Below are 13,088 nucleotides of genomic sequence, written 5' to 3'. Positions count from 1 at the left end.
CTAAAGGACAGAAGAGGAGTTCTTACTGGTTTCTCAGTAGAAGTACCTGGTGCCTTTTAAAATTACTAATGATCTGGCCCTTACCCAGACGAATTGAACCAAGATTTCTGGGCATGGCTCAAGCATGGATATTTAAAAAAAAAAATTCCCAGCTGGTACCAGGAGTGTTGAGAACGACCAGGATGGGTATTGCTATCCTTGCTTTAAAAAGGATAGACTGAATTGATTGCCTAAGATCTAAGGTTACATAGCATCCACCTAAGTGGCAGAGCCAGGATGTAGGGAAAGGCCTGTCTCAGACCAAAGTATGTGGCATCCTCACTTGCAACCTGAGCCAGCTCCTCAGAAAGTGAGTTTCATGAGGGCAAACCTGTGCCTATCTAATTTCCTGTTGCATTGCCAGTGTTCAGCCAGTGCCAGCCACATGGTGTGGGTACCTAATAAATATTGTGGAAGGCATGAATGAATGAAGGACATAGGGAATTTCACAGTGACGGTTCCTTGACAACATCCCTGGGACCCCACAAGAGTGTACAGGGTCTTTTGTCCCATTCCAATGCGTTGTCTGAGCATTTGTCTGAGAGTCCCCTAACCGAGCAGCTCAGTTAGCTCTCCAGCTCCACCTACTGATGCTTCAAACGCAGTTGGGCTCTCCAACTTCCCGTTGGAGGAAATAACGGAAAAACCTACTCTAAGAAGCCCTGTGAAATCAGTCATTTGAAAAGACGTTTTGATTCTCCTCCATAGAATCAAAGCTAGGGATGTTTGCTACTCCCTGCCTTTGAGTATCTGCTCCCTTAAATGGAAGCTTTCACAGTCTGCGCTCTTCTTGTGAGGACAGAGGAGGAGAAAGAATCACATGACTAAGGCTGTCCCTGTGCTCTGACTCTAGCTTCTTGATAGAACTTTTTTATTTTTTAACTTTTTATTGTATATTATGTAATATATAATATATATACACATATTACACATGTATATGACATATATATACAGAAAAGTGTGTGTATTTTGCCATTGCCTTTGCAGTTTAGACATGCAGAATCCAGCCCCATAGGTGATCCTTAATAAGGTGAGGGATTACGTGTCCCTGTGTGTGTTCAGCACAGCTTGGGAAGGGAGTGTTGGGTGGGAATGCATTGTTACAGGGAGGCTTCAGTGTCTCAGTGGCTGCTGTCCTATGAGTGGCTGCTCACTTAGAAGAGTAGCCCGGGAATCCTCAGGACAAGGAAATTTTAGCTCAGTCTACCAAGAACCTTCCTGTTTTGTCTCCAGCCATCACAAGAGCTGCCAGCTTGGGCTGTGAGCTGAGCAGCATTCTGCTTAATGGTTCACATAGTCACAAGGTGCCTGCCATCTTTCCTGCACTCTCATCCTCAGGGAGTTTATAAGCCAAAAATCAGGTTTGAGCACTGGTTTACGATATGATTGAGTATGTTCAATTTTCAACCCAGGACAGGTTGGTCTCATTCACTGATGTGTGTGTCCAACTCCATGAAAATTATTCAAAAACATTTTCGATTCCTAGAAGGCCTTCACAGTTTTCTCAGAATTTCTCCCCTTTCCCCCTTTTTATGGGAGGGCATATTCCAATTCTCTGAGTACTGAAGGGGAGTTCAAGTTTTTCAGATCAAATATTATTTAAAAAAACATTTTGGAGTAGAAAGAATTTAATTTAATTTGATTTTTTATTAACATATAATTTATTATTTGTTTCCGGGGTATAGGTCTGTGATTCATCAGTCTTACACAATTCACAGCACTCACCATAGCATAGAAATAATTTTTAGAATTAACTAAGCCTCAGTTAAATCTCCCCTTCTTCATTATTTCTGAAACTTAGTAAGTGGGGATAATACCACTTGTTTTTAGGCTGTGTGATTATAGACCTAGAATATAAATACTTGTCCCCCTTCCCTCTGTGTTGCAACTCCATGAGAGCACATTTTATGTTATTAGAACTTGGCAGAGTGCTTAGCTCTCAATGAAATTGAATACATCAGGCAGGCCATCATCTGGGAACAAAATGATAAGGGATTTTTATTAGCTATATTTACAAAAATTGAAATTTTGCTTTTAGCCTGCTTTTTGGTACTTGCTACTGCCACTTAATTTGTGGTAGCCTTTCTTTGTCTTTGCTCTCTGAGTGCAAATAAAAGCCTTCCCTGAGTGATTCAGTACCTGGTGGTTGAATGAGTGATCTGGAAAAGGGCCTGCCTTAGCCTGACTTTGCATTTTCTCTTCCAGCTCTATTTCATTGAGGTGCTGTGAAGGGGTGGCAAGTGAGACAAGTGGAGGGCCCCTGACTAAAATATGCTGGAGTGTGGAGATTTATTTTCTTCACTTTAATATAATAAACCCCCTCAGGGTCTGAGTTAGCATCATCATTTTTCCTTAGTCTGCTCTCTGAAGGCTGCCAACCCTACGTGAAGAGATTGATGCCTCCTTTACTATAAATAATCGGGATGAAGCATTTATCAGGGATTCTTCAAAATTTGCTGGCCTTAGAACTTCTCCCCCCTAGGCTTGGAACTCAAAAGCCCTAGAGCTCATAAAGACTGAATGTAAGAGAATCTGGTCCCGAGGAGAGAAAGACAGTAAGTGCTCTGTAACTTCTCTCTGCGCTGGGATTGTCTGTACAGATTATATTACGTACTTGGAAGTCCTTGCTTAGCTAACAGAGAAGGGAGTTGCTGTGGTAGTGGTGGGGGTATGAAGCTAGAGGAGAAGTAGGGAAGTGGACCAAAAAGATGGGCCACTGTAATAAGAGCAGCTTAGTACACCATACCCATGCAGTCCAGGACAGCTGGTGGGACTGTGACCATGGTCGGTCTTTGTAAATCAATCTCTCGAGGCATGGTCTGCACAAGTCTCTGTGAAAAAGGCCCTTGCCTTCCAGAACGCTGGGCTACTCGTACTTCTTTGTCTTTGGCTAGATATTCCCAAAGAACTAGAACAATATTACTTACCGCCCCCCAACCCGGAACCTAAGGACGCCCGTTTCTCACTGTGTCCTCTTCTTTGCCTCTCTTCTCAGTTCTTCTCCAACTGGAATGTCACTGTGGGAGACATGAACTTGTGTCTCCCAGATCCCCTTTGAGGGAAGATTGCTGCCCCAGCCCTGAGGGTGCTGTCAGTGGATGGCCTCTACCTCTCAGATGCTTGAGGGGCAGCCTGAGCTGCAGAGAGCCGCCTCACTTGCCATCATGCTGTTCCCAGGGCAGCCCACATCTAAATAAGGGAGGGCTGTAGAAGCCCAGACATTTTGTCCTGACATAGACAACTCTGATGGGCACTACTCATTTCAGAGCTTCTCACTGGTTTGGCTACAGCTTCGTTCATCTGCCCCCAAGTTCAAATTCTTCCTACCCCAAATCCTGCTTCCTCCTTTTCCTCTCACAGATGCTGAGCCCCAGTAAACATCTTATACCCCAACTCCATCTCAGTGACAACTTCAGAGAAGCCTATGTGTGATGGGCTCTAAACTGCCTGATAGTTCTATGCTCAGAACTCCAAACTTTATTCTAGGTGTATAAACAAGTGAGTTTAAGATTTTAGAAAATGCTTTTTTTCTTTCAACATATCTTGGGTTTCAAAAATGTTGTCTCTGGACAGAAAAAAAACAGGATGAGCTTGAAACTCAATGTTGAGGAATGACTCCTTTGTTCTAGGCTGCGTCTACACTTTCCTTGAAGCCATGAATGCCATTGATTCCATGGATGGGTAGTCAGTCACAGGGCAAGAAGAAATGGGGGAAAAGAAAGAGTTGGAAAGTATCATTATATCCCTATTACATGGCTTTGTAAACTGTAGAGCACTGGACAAACCTTGGTGGTTGTGGCTCTTTTCATGGATGAGGGTTATCCCTTTCACCATGTTGCAGTCCACTGAATAACTGGGCTGGCCTCATCCAACTTGGTTGTTCTCAGATACTTTGGAAGGTGATTTAGACAGGAGGGAACAGTGGTTATGATGGCAGAAATGGCTTTAATCAAGTTAGGATATTTTAATTTCAGCTGCTGTGTCTGTTGTCTATCATGCTTTCTACTCTCCTTTTGCTCATGTGCTTATTTTGTGGCTCTGGTTGATTCCTCTAATCTGGAGATTTTCAGACTTTCCTCCTAGATACAAAGGGAATGAGACATTTGTTGGAGGGCTGCCTCTCCTGTGCCTTGTGTGCTTAACCTTTTGAATGTGACTTGTGCAGCCGTCCATTTGTCCTGCATGTGGACTCATGTCTGTGGGACGTATGACCTGGGAGAACCCCAAAGACCAGCGGCCTTGGATTCCCTTCACAAGGAATTTCACTGCAACATTTAAGATTCACTCAGCACCCCCTTAGGAGACTTGGCTTTCTTTGAGGTGAGGTCACAGAGAGAAACAGAAATAGGGCTGCCCTGCAGGTAAAGTCTCTTTTTCCGTGCCTGGCAGACTAAAGTAGAGCTCAGAAGTTTTAACCAAGTCTCACGATTCTTCCTCTCTTTCTTTAAGACTCATGGTTTTCTATAAAAAAAAAAAAATCATAAAAGTCATTTGGCACTTCCTCATGGCCAAGTAGAGATTGTGTTAAAAAAAAATTTGATGACAAAAATAGCTTTTATTGAGCATCTATTATGATCCATGCACTGTTCTAAGCTTTTCTAGTTATTACTATATTCTTCCAATAACTGTAAAAGAAAGTTGATAATAATATTTCCATTTTGTCATGACGAAAGAGAGACAAAGGAAAAGGCATCCATACATTCTGGTTCATTTCTTAACTGTTCATAAGAAGTTGCTAGCTATGTTTTCTTTTATTGTTTTCTTTTTTGTGGGGAAGGATGCAGGTAATCTCCTTATTCTATTCATAACTATGTTTTCTTTTTCAGTTACTCAGTAACTATTCACTGAGCACCTGAGTGGGGCAGGTGCAATGCCAGCACTGGGGGATAGAGTGCTGGATAAAGCAGACAGGGTCTCTGCACTGCTGGAAGTCAGAGATGGTCAGAACATCTGGTTCTTCAGGGGCAATACCTGCATATCAAGGTTTTTGGCTGGGGAATCCACCTCTAACCCTCTGCTTGCTATCCAATTTTTTAAAGGCTAAGCTGAGAAAAATCAGGTTTCTGGAAAATTTCTTAAGAATGTATTATATGCAGCCCATTTTCCTCCCCAATTCCCATTCTTAGTGAATGAGATCACCCTGTTGGCATCCTTGACTACGTGTCCTACTTTTCCCACCCCCTACCATATCTCTCAGTCTCTGGGTCCAGCTATTTCTTTCTCCTGAACATCTTTTAGGTCAACACGCTTCTCTCCATGTCCACTGTTACCATCATTTGTTCCCCAGAATTCTTCTGATGGGGTGTCATGTCTCTTGCCCCCTACAGCCCACTGTCCTTGTGACTCAAGCAGACAGTTGAATACAGGAGTATGAACTCAGAGGTGCAGCCTGATAGAAGAGGAGGAGCCAGCAAATGAGTTTCAGCAAGTAAGTCGCTGAGGTGGGAGGAAAGCCAGAGAGTTGTGGTATTGCTAGAGTGAAAGATGGGTGGGTTTCAAGGAGGGACTGGTTAGAGCTTAAGGTGAAATACAGAACAGTCCAGTATATTTGGCAGCACAGAGATCAAGGATGACCTTAACAGAAAAGTTTCATTAGAGTTTTATGGGTAAGTAAAATGGGAGTAACCCTGAGAAGGAAAGAAGTAGGGTTTATTTTTTAAAAATCTTATTTATTTATTTATTTATTTATTTATTGTTAATGTATGTGAAACAGAAATTGAGGAGAATATTGGGTAAGGGATTTGGGTTTTTGTTTATTGTTTGTTTTTTTACCATGGGAAATTCTACAGCATGCTTATGCATTGATGGGATGACCCAATAACAAGCAAAAGAGTGAAAGTGCAGCAAACATAAGGGAATCCTTGAGAAGATGCTGGGGATCAGGGCCCCAGAGCTCCAGAGGTGGTAGATGGGCCATTGTTGGAGGAGATTTGCTTCCTCCCATGAAACAAGAGAAATGGGGTAGAAACAGGTAGAGATGAGGCAGATTCACAGATTTAGCGGAGAGGAAAAGTAGGAATTCTTGCCTGACGGTGTCTATCTTTTAATCAGAACATTTTAAAAATCATGTTTAATTCATATTTAAAGAGGGTTTGAGAAAAGAGAATGTAGGAGGCATAAACTAATCATAACAAGATTGGAAAAGCTAATTTACTGAGGAAACAGAAGAGGAGTGTTGAGGATTTTGTTCAGGTTTCTGGTCGTGAATTTAGAGTGAACCTGGTTTGCTGTATTTCATGCGTGTGTTTTTCCTCCAGGAGTATTCTGTCTTTTAAGTATAGGTATGGATAAACTGGAGTCCACCAGGCTTGGCTTTATTCCAGGCAAGTGTGACAGAAGAGAGAGGTGTAAAGGAGGAGAGGAAACTTTCAAGGAGGCGATATTAATTATAGAGCCCGTAATCTAAATGATTCAGAAGGATAATAGAAAGAGGGGACTGACTGACTGATGGATAATGGGAAGGTGGCTGATGGTCTGGAGATAGCAGAGAGGTTAAAGAATCATGTTGGTGAGGACGAGCTGGGGAAGAGGTGTGGGTTAGAGACTGGCTTTCGTGAAACAAAGTTGGAGGTGGTGTGCTGCAGCAGTAACACAGGAGTGGGTGACAGTAAGACTAGCTTAACAGTAATAGGGTGGAGGGAAATGCAGTTGGAGATGAGAACATTAAGGAGCTGAAAATTCAGCGGTTTATATTTTATCTCATTTTGAACACATCTTAATGTTTTGTGGTGGTTGGTCTATCTTTCCAACAGGTATGTTGTTCTCTGAAGGAAGGAACTACATTTGTCTTGTCACTGCTTTCTCCCTCATGCCCAGCATAGTACCTGACCCATAAAATACTCAATAAATATTTACTGAATGGGCAAAGAGGTCTATTCTTTTAAAAATTCTAGAAGTTGTTTCTGAATTGAGAGCTGCACCCTACGACAATTGTCTTGACTCCTTACGGACCTCTTTCTGTGAGCTGCCTTGTCAGTAATGACATTTACTGCTCCTAGGGAAGCACTCCTGTCTAATTCTCCCTGGTATTTAATATAGGGCTTGCTGAGGAAGTAATTCACTCCCTTACACAGTATTCCCTTCATTAGGACCCACAAGGGAAACTTTTCTAAGATTTCATTGCTTGGAAGACCTGTGACTCTCTTAAGTGAACTGACACTTTGTGTGCCTTGTAAGCAAATGTGTACTCCTCTTTGCTTTGCCCATTACAGTCGGATTTGTGGGTCAGGCTCAACTTAGCAATTATGCAGAAAAATATGGTATCAATTTCTTAGGAATAATTTTACCCTTTGCTTTTTATCTGGTTCTCTTTTCCTGGTTTCCTCAAGTCGGTGATTTCTTCTTATGTTTCATTTCTATTTTAGAATATTTCTTGAATATGTAAAGCTAAAGTGTGTTTCCCCAAGGTTCAGTTGGATGGATTTTATCTTGACCACTTCGACTGGTGCATGCTTCTGGTGATCAGGTTAAAAGTGAGCCTGTTATTTCATAACCTATAATAGTGAAGATTTAACTTATAACGATTTATAAACAATACACATGTCTCAGAATTTATTGACTTAATCTTTTGGAGTTAAGTTCAGAATTTCTACATAGAATGTTAAACATGTCACCTATTTGGGGCTTAATAACCAGCACAAAATTGCTTACAAAGAGTAAACACATTTTTGAGATTTATCAATTAAATCAAAAGCTCCTATCTGGGCCCTTATTAATTTCATTAAAGAATCTTATGAATTTTTTGAGCATATATTTGCTTAATCAAATAATTGAAGAAGTGCAAAAAGAACTAAGTCATGACTAAGGACTTTGGGAACCTTATTAGAAATGCAAATGCAATAATAAGGCAGAGATCAAGATGACAAATATGGATGGAGGCCACGGAAGAACGAGAAGGATAACTGGAAATAAGAGGACACAAGAAACTCTCTAGGACCAGCCACAGAGGAATACTGGACACAAAAATCTACACACGAAAGAAGATGAGAAGGAAAAACAGGAAACATGTCACAGCTGTGAGCTTTGCAATACACGATATTGGAGAGTCGTTAAATACACGGAGAGAGTACATAAATACTGTCATTATGGGAAAGTTTATTCCAGAACACAAGCTGAGATACCTACTATATTTTCCAAGAGTTGCTTTCTGCAGATGGAAATGTGGAACCCACAGGGTAGATACACAAGTACAGCTCAGCAATGGTGCCTACACCAGTGAGGCCGAGACCAGACCACCATTTGTAATTTGGTTGGAGACAACTGTAACCTTCTTCCTATAAAGTTTGATCGGTGGTCTCATTAAGTATTGTATCTGAGAAGAATGAGATTGTTGATTGTGTTGGCCATGAAATAGATGCATAGGAAAATAAAATGCATCAATATTTTATCAACAAGTGTAAAAATATTCCAGAATGGTATAAGTTATGTTGGCAAAGCAAGTTTTACATATTTTTGTAAGCTACCTTGCATCCTTTCTTGGGAGAAGCAGGGCTGTTCATTAAAGAATGTAAAACCAGACTACATAAAGTTATATTTTCAGTATTGAATTTAAAAAATGACTCTGGGAGTAGAATGTTTATTATTAATATTATTAGATCTATTAACTATCATATATAGTGTGCTTCTAATGTGCTAAGCAAAGGCTAAACATTTTTTTTGTCTTACTCATTTAATCCTCATTGTAATCTGATTATAGGAATGATCAGGATTCCCATTCATGCATACACCAAATATTTATTGAGTTCCTACTATGTGCTGGCAACTTTTCTCCTAAGTCAGACAAAAACCTTGCTTTCATGTGTTTCCTTACCAAAGGAGGACAATAAATACAGAATCTAACAGAATACCAATAGTAATAAATGTCTAAATGTTGGGAGAGATGTAAAGCTAGACAAGGAGATGGAGAGGGACAAGGGGTACATTTTCGAAGCGTGGTCTGGGAGGGCCCCTCTGCTGAGGTGACTTTGGGAAGGAACCTGCATATGGTGAGAAAGTCAGTCATTTCATAAACACCAAGTTCTGGGCTAATTCTACCAGAGGCCTCAAGGGTGGTTTTGAACGTAAAATCTCAACTCCTGGAATTCCATCTTCCAAAGTCAGGGCTTCCGCTGCTGCTTGGTGGCAGCCCTGCTGTGGCCACAGCAGTGGGGCTAGGCTTCAGTTTCATGGCAAAAAGATAAACATGTCTTTGATGAAAACAGATTTGAAAACCAGCTGGGATCTGTTCTGCTGTGTGCAAATAGTGAGAGGGGAGTGTCTTTGGGAGCTGTGTTGTGTTGTGTCGGCACTTCTAAAGCATTACTTGATGAGGTACCTGCAGAATGTTCACATTGCTTGAGGGTCATTCATGTTGTGTCCTGCACCCAAGTCCGACAGGATCAAGTTGATAGAGTGAAAACGCATTTGCCTCGTTTAACCTCCTCTCACTAGTTTTCCCTGCCATATTATAGTGGCTGCTAGAAGGGGATGCAGACTGTCCTATTTACACTTCACAACCCACATTTGTTCGGCTATAATTCCTGTCGCCAACCCTTCTCATCCTGATCCCCTCAGTACAGAGAATGACAGTCCCTGGCTGGTCCCATGGTACTGTGTATATGGACTATGTTTAATCACCTTCTTTCCCAGGGTAGGAATGAGCCCTGGTGGTAGTGTTTGTTCATGAGAAGGAGGGGAGAGCATACTGTTAGTGGGAGCCTGGGCTGAGATAAGTCCCCAAGGAAAGACTGGTCCCTAAATATGCAAAATAACAGTCTTTGTGTGGATGTAGATTTGAATAACCTCTGAAGTTGTTGGAGAGGTCATAGAAGGGCTCAGTAGAATTCTAGACTGTTTGTTCATTTGCTCACGTGTACATTTTCCATGTACTTATTAGGCACCTTCCATAACCACAGCACTGTTCTTATCCTGGAAGGTGGTCTCATGGGACAGACAGATTTGAACAAGACCATTCCATTCAGTATTACAAGTGGTGCAAAAGAGGTACACATGGGGTGATGTCAGAAACACAAAAAGTGACTTCTGGGGAGTTCAGAGTAGCTTCAGAGGAGGTGTTCTTGGGGGTGGACCTTAGTGGAGAAGTAGAATTTTCCAGAGAAGGAAAGAATGAAGGCAGTGTTCTAAGATAGAGGGGATGGCATGTCCAAAGGCAGAATTCAGAAGTGGTCTGGCTGACTCAGGAAACAGCAAAGGGGCATGAGATGCCTCTGCAGGAAACCAGAGGAGGGATGGCTGGAGGGGAGGCTGGCTGGCCCAGATGCAGGGCCTTCTCTTCCCAGCCAGGGAGTTCAGGCCTTTTTCTCTCCCTCTGTGGAATGGAATCGTAAGTTTTGGGAACATTTAGTGGATAAAAAACCTGATGCCCAGATGGCTAATGATGTTGAACATCTTTTCATGTGTCTGTTAGCCATTTATATGTCTTCTTTGGAGAAGTGTCTGTTCCATGTCTTTTGCCCATTTTCAAACCACGTTGAGATAACACCTTACACCAGTTAGAATGACAAAAATTAACAAGGCAGGAAACAACAAATGTTGGAGAGGATGTGGAGAAAGGGGAACTGGAACTCTCTTACACTGTTGGGAATGCAAGCTGGTGCAACCACTCTGGAAAACAGTATGGAGTTTCCTCAAAAAGTTAAAAATAGAGCTACCCTATGACCCAGCAATTGTACTACTGGGTATTTACCCCAAAGATACAGATGTAGTGAAAAGAAGGGGCACCTGCACCCCAGTGTTCATAGCAGCAATGTCCACAATAGCCCAACTGTGGATGCCCTTCAACACACGAATGGATAAAGAAGATGTGGTCGATGTATACAATAGACTATTACTCAGCCATCAAAAAGGATGACTACCCATGCATCGATATGGATGGAACTGGATGGGATTATGCTAAGTGAAATCAGTCAAGCAGAGAAAAACAATTATCGTATGGTTTCACTCATATGTGGTTCCACATATGGTATATGTATATATAGTATAAGGAATAGCACGGAGGACATGAGGGGAAAACTGAAGTGGGGGGAGTTGGAGAAGGAGACGAACCATGAGAGACTCTGGACTCTGGAAAACAATCTGAGGGTTTCAGAGGAGAGGGGGGGTGGTGGGATGGGGTAGTCTGGTGTTGGGTTTTAAGGAGGGCACATGTTGTAATGAGTACTGGGTATTATATGCAAATAATGAATCATGGAACACTACAACAAAAACTAATGATGTACTGTTTGGTGACTAGCATAACATTAAAAAAAAAAAAGTAACTGACACTCAGATGGTGACTTGATTAAACTAGATATTTAAAAATAGAATATGATTTAGGGGGCACCTGGGTGGCTCAGTGGGTTAAAGCCTCTGCCTTCCGCTCAGGTCATGATCCCAGAGTCCTGGGATCGAGCCCTCCATCGGGCTCTCTGCTCAGCGGGGAGCCTGCTTCCTCCTCCCTCTCTGCCGGCCTCTCTGCCTACTTGTGATCTCTTTCTCTCTGTCAAATAAAAAAAAAAAAAAAAGAAAGAAAAAAGAATATGATTTAGGAGTTGTTGCTAAATGAGAAATTCCTGAAGATTTTTGTTTTGTTTGCACATGTATGTATCATTTATGTATCATTTTTTTCCCTTAGCTATGCTTGTGTGCAAGTGATGGACAATGTGTTATAAGGGCTGTGGATTCTTACAGCCATGAAAAGTTGATTCTGTCAATGAGTTTACTGCAAAGCATGAAGACTGATGCTTTGGACACTCACCCACACCATGCAGGTGAGAGTATAAATTGGAACAGCATTTCTGAAGCGCAATTTGGCAACATGCATCAAAACAACCTATGCAATCTACACAGCATTGACCTCAAACTCCTTTTTAAAGAATTTATCCTAGAGGAATGACCAGAGCATCTAGAGTATTTATTCTTGGTAGCATTTTTTATGATGTCAAAATGTAGATCACCTACATTTTCTAATAAAATAATTATAGTATAATGGAGAGCACTGTTGATGTTAAAGGGATTAAACAGAAGTTTATTTGTTTTTATGGAAATGTGTTCCTAAGTGAAAAATACAGTTTATAAAATAATATGTACAATGACTCTAATTAGATGTATAGTCTACTAATGTGTATGTATAAAAAAAGTCCAAAAAATTATATACAAAGATGTTAATAGTGGTAGTAGGATAATAAATAATTCTCAAGTCTTACTACTGGTTTGTCTATATGATTTTTAGGGTTTTTTGTTTGTTTAACAATAGACATGTATTACTCTATAGCTTGTGCAATATAATTAATTTCCCCCACATGTGTGCACACTGGCTGGTTGACTGTTTACCACACCTTTTTAAAATTCTTCTGTTATTCCATCCAGGACTGTTTGTCCAACAACTCAGAAACATGAAAAAAAAAAAAAGTCTGGGGACCATATATTATGTTTGGAAAACTTCTGCCTTGTGTAGGCCATGTCTGTGATCAGAAAGATAAACTAGGCTTATCTCCATTCCTTTCTGGAAAGCACATATCTTTAGATTAAACATTGCTGGCAAACTTCCAGAATTTCCATTTCCTTAGTAACTGAGCAGGGTAATAAATTGGATAAAAGCATCTGCTATTTTTCAAGTCATCTATGTTGTGCAAAAGTCTCACCCAGACACCTGGATTCTTTTTCAAAAACCATGATTTTCTTTTTTCTTTAAATGAACATATAATGTATTATTTGTTTCAGCGGTACAGGTCTGTGATTCATCAGTCTTACACAATTCACAGCACTCACCATAGCACATACCCTCCCCAATGTCCATCACTCAGCCAACCCATCCCTCCCATCCCCCTCCCCTCCAGCAACCCTGTTTGTTTCCTGAAATTAAGAGTATCTTATGGTTTGTCACCCTATCTGGTTTCATTTTGTTTCATTTTCCCCTATGACCCTCTGTCTTGTTTCTCAAATTCCTCATAGCAGTGAGATCATATGATAATTATCTTTCACTGGTTGACTTATTTTGCTTAGCATAATACCCTCTAGTTCCATCTGCATCGTTGCAAATGGCAAGATTTCATTTTTTTGATGGCTGCATA

This window comes from Martes martes, assembly GCF_963455335.1.
Source record: "Martes martes genome assembly, chromosome: 7".
Classification (NCBI taxonomy): Eukaryota; Metazoa; Chordata; class Mammalia; order Carnivora; family Mustelidae; genus Martes; species Martes martes.
Note: the sequence above shows the minus strand (reverse complement) of the source record.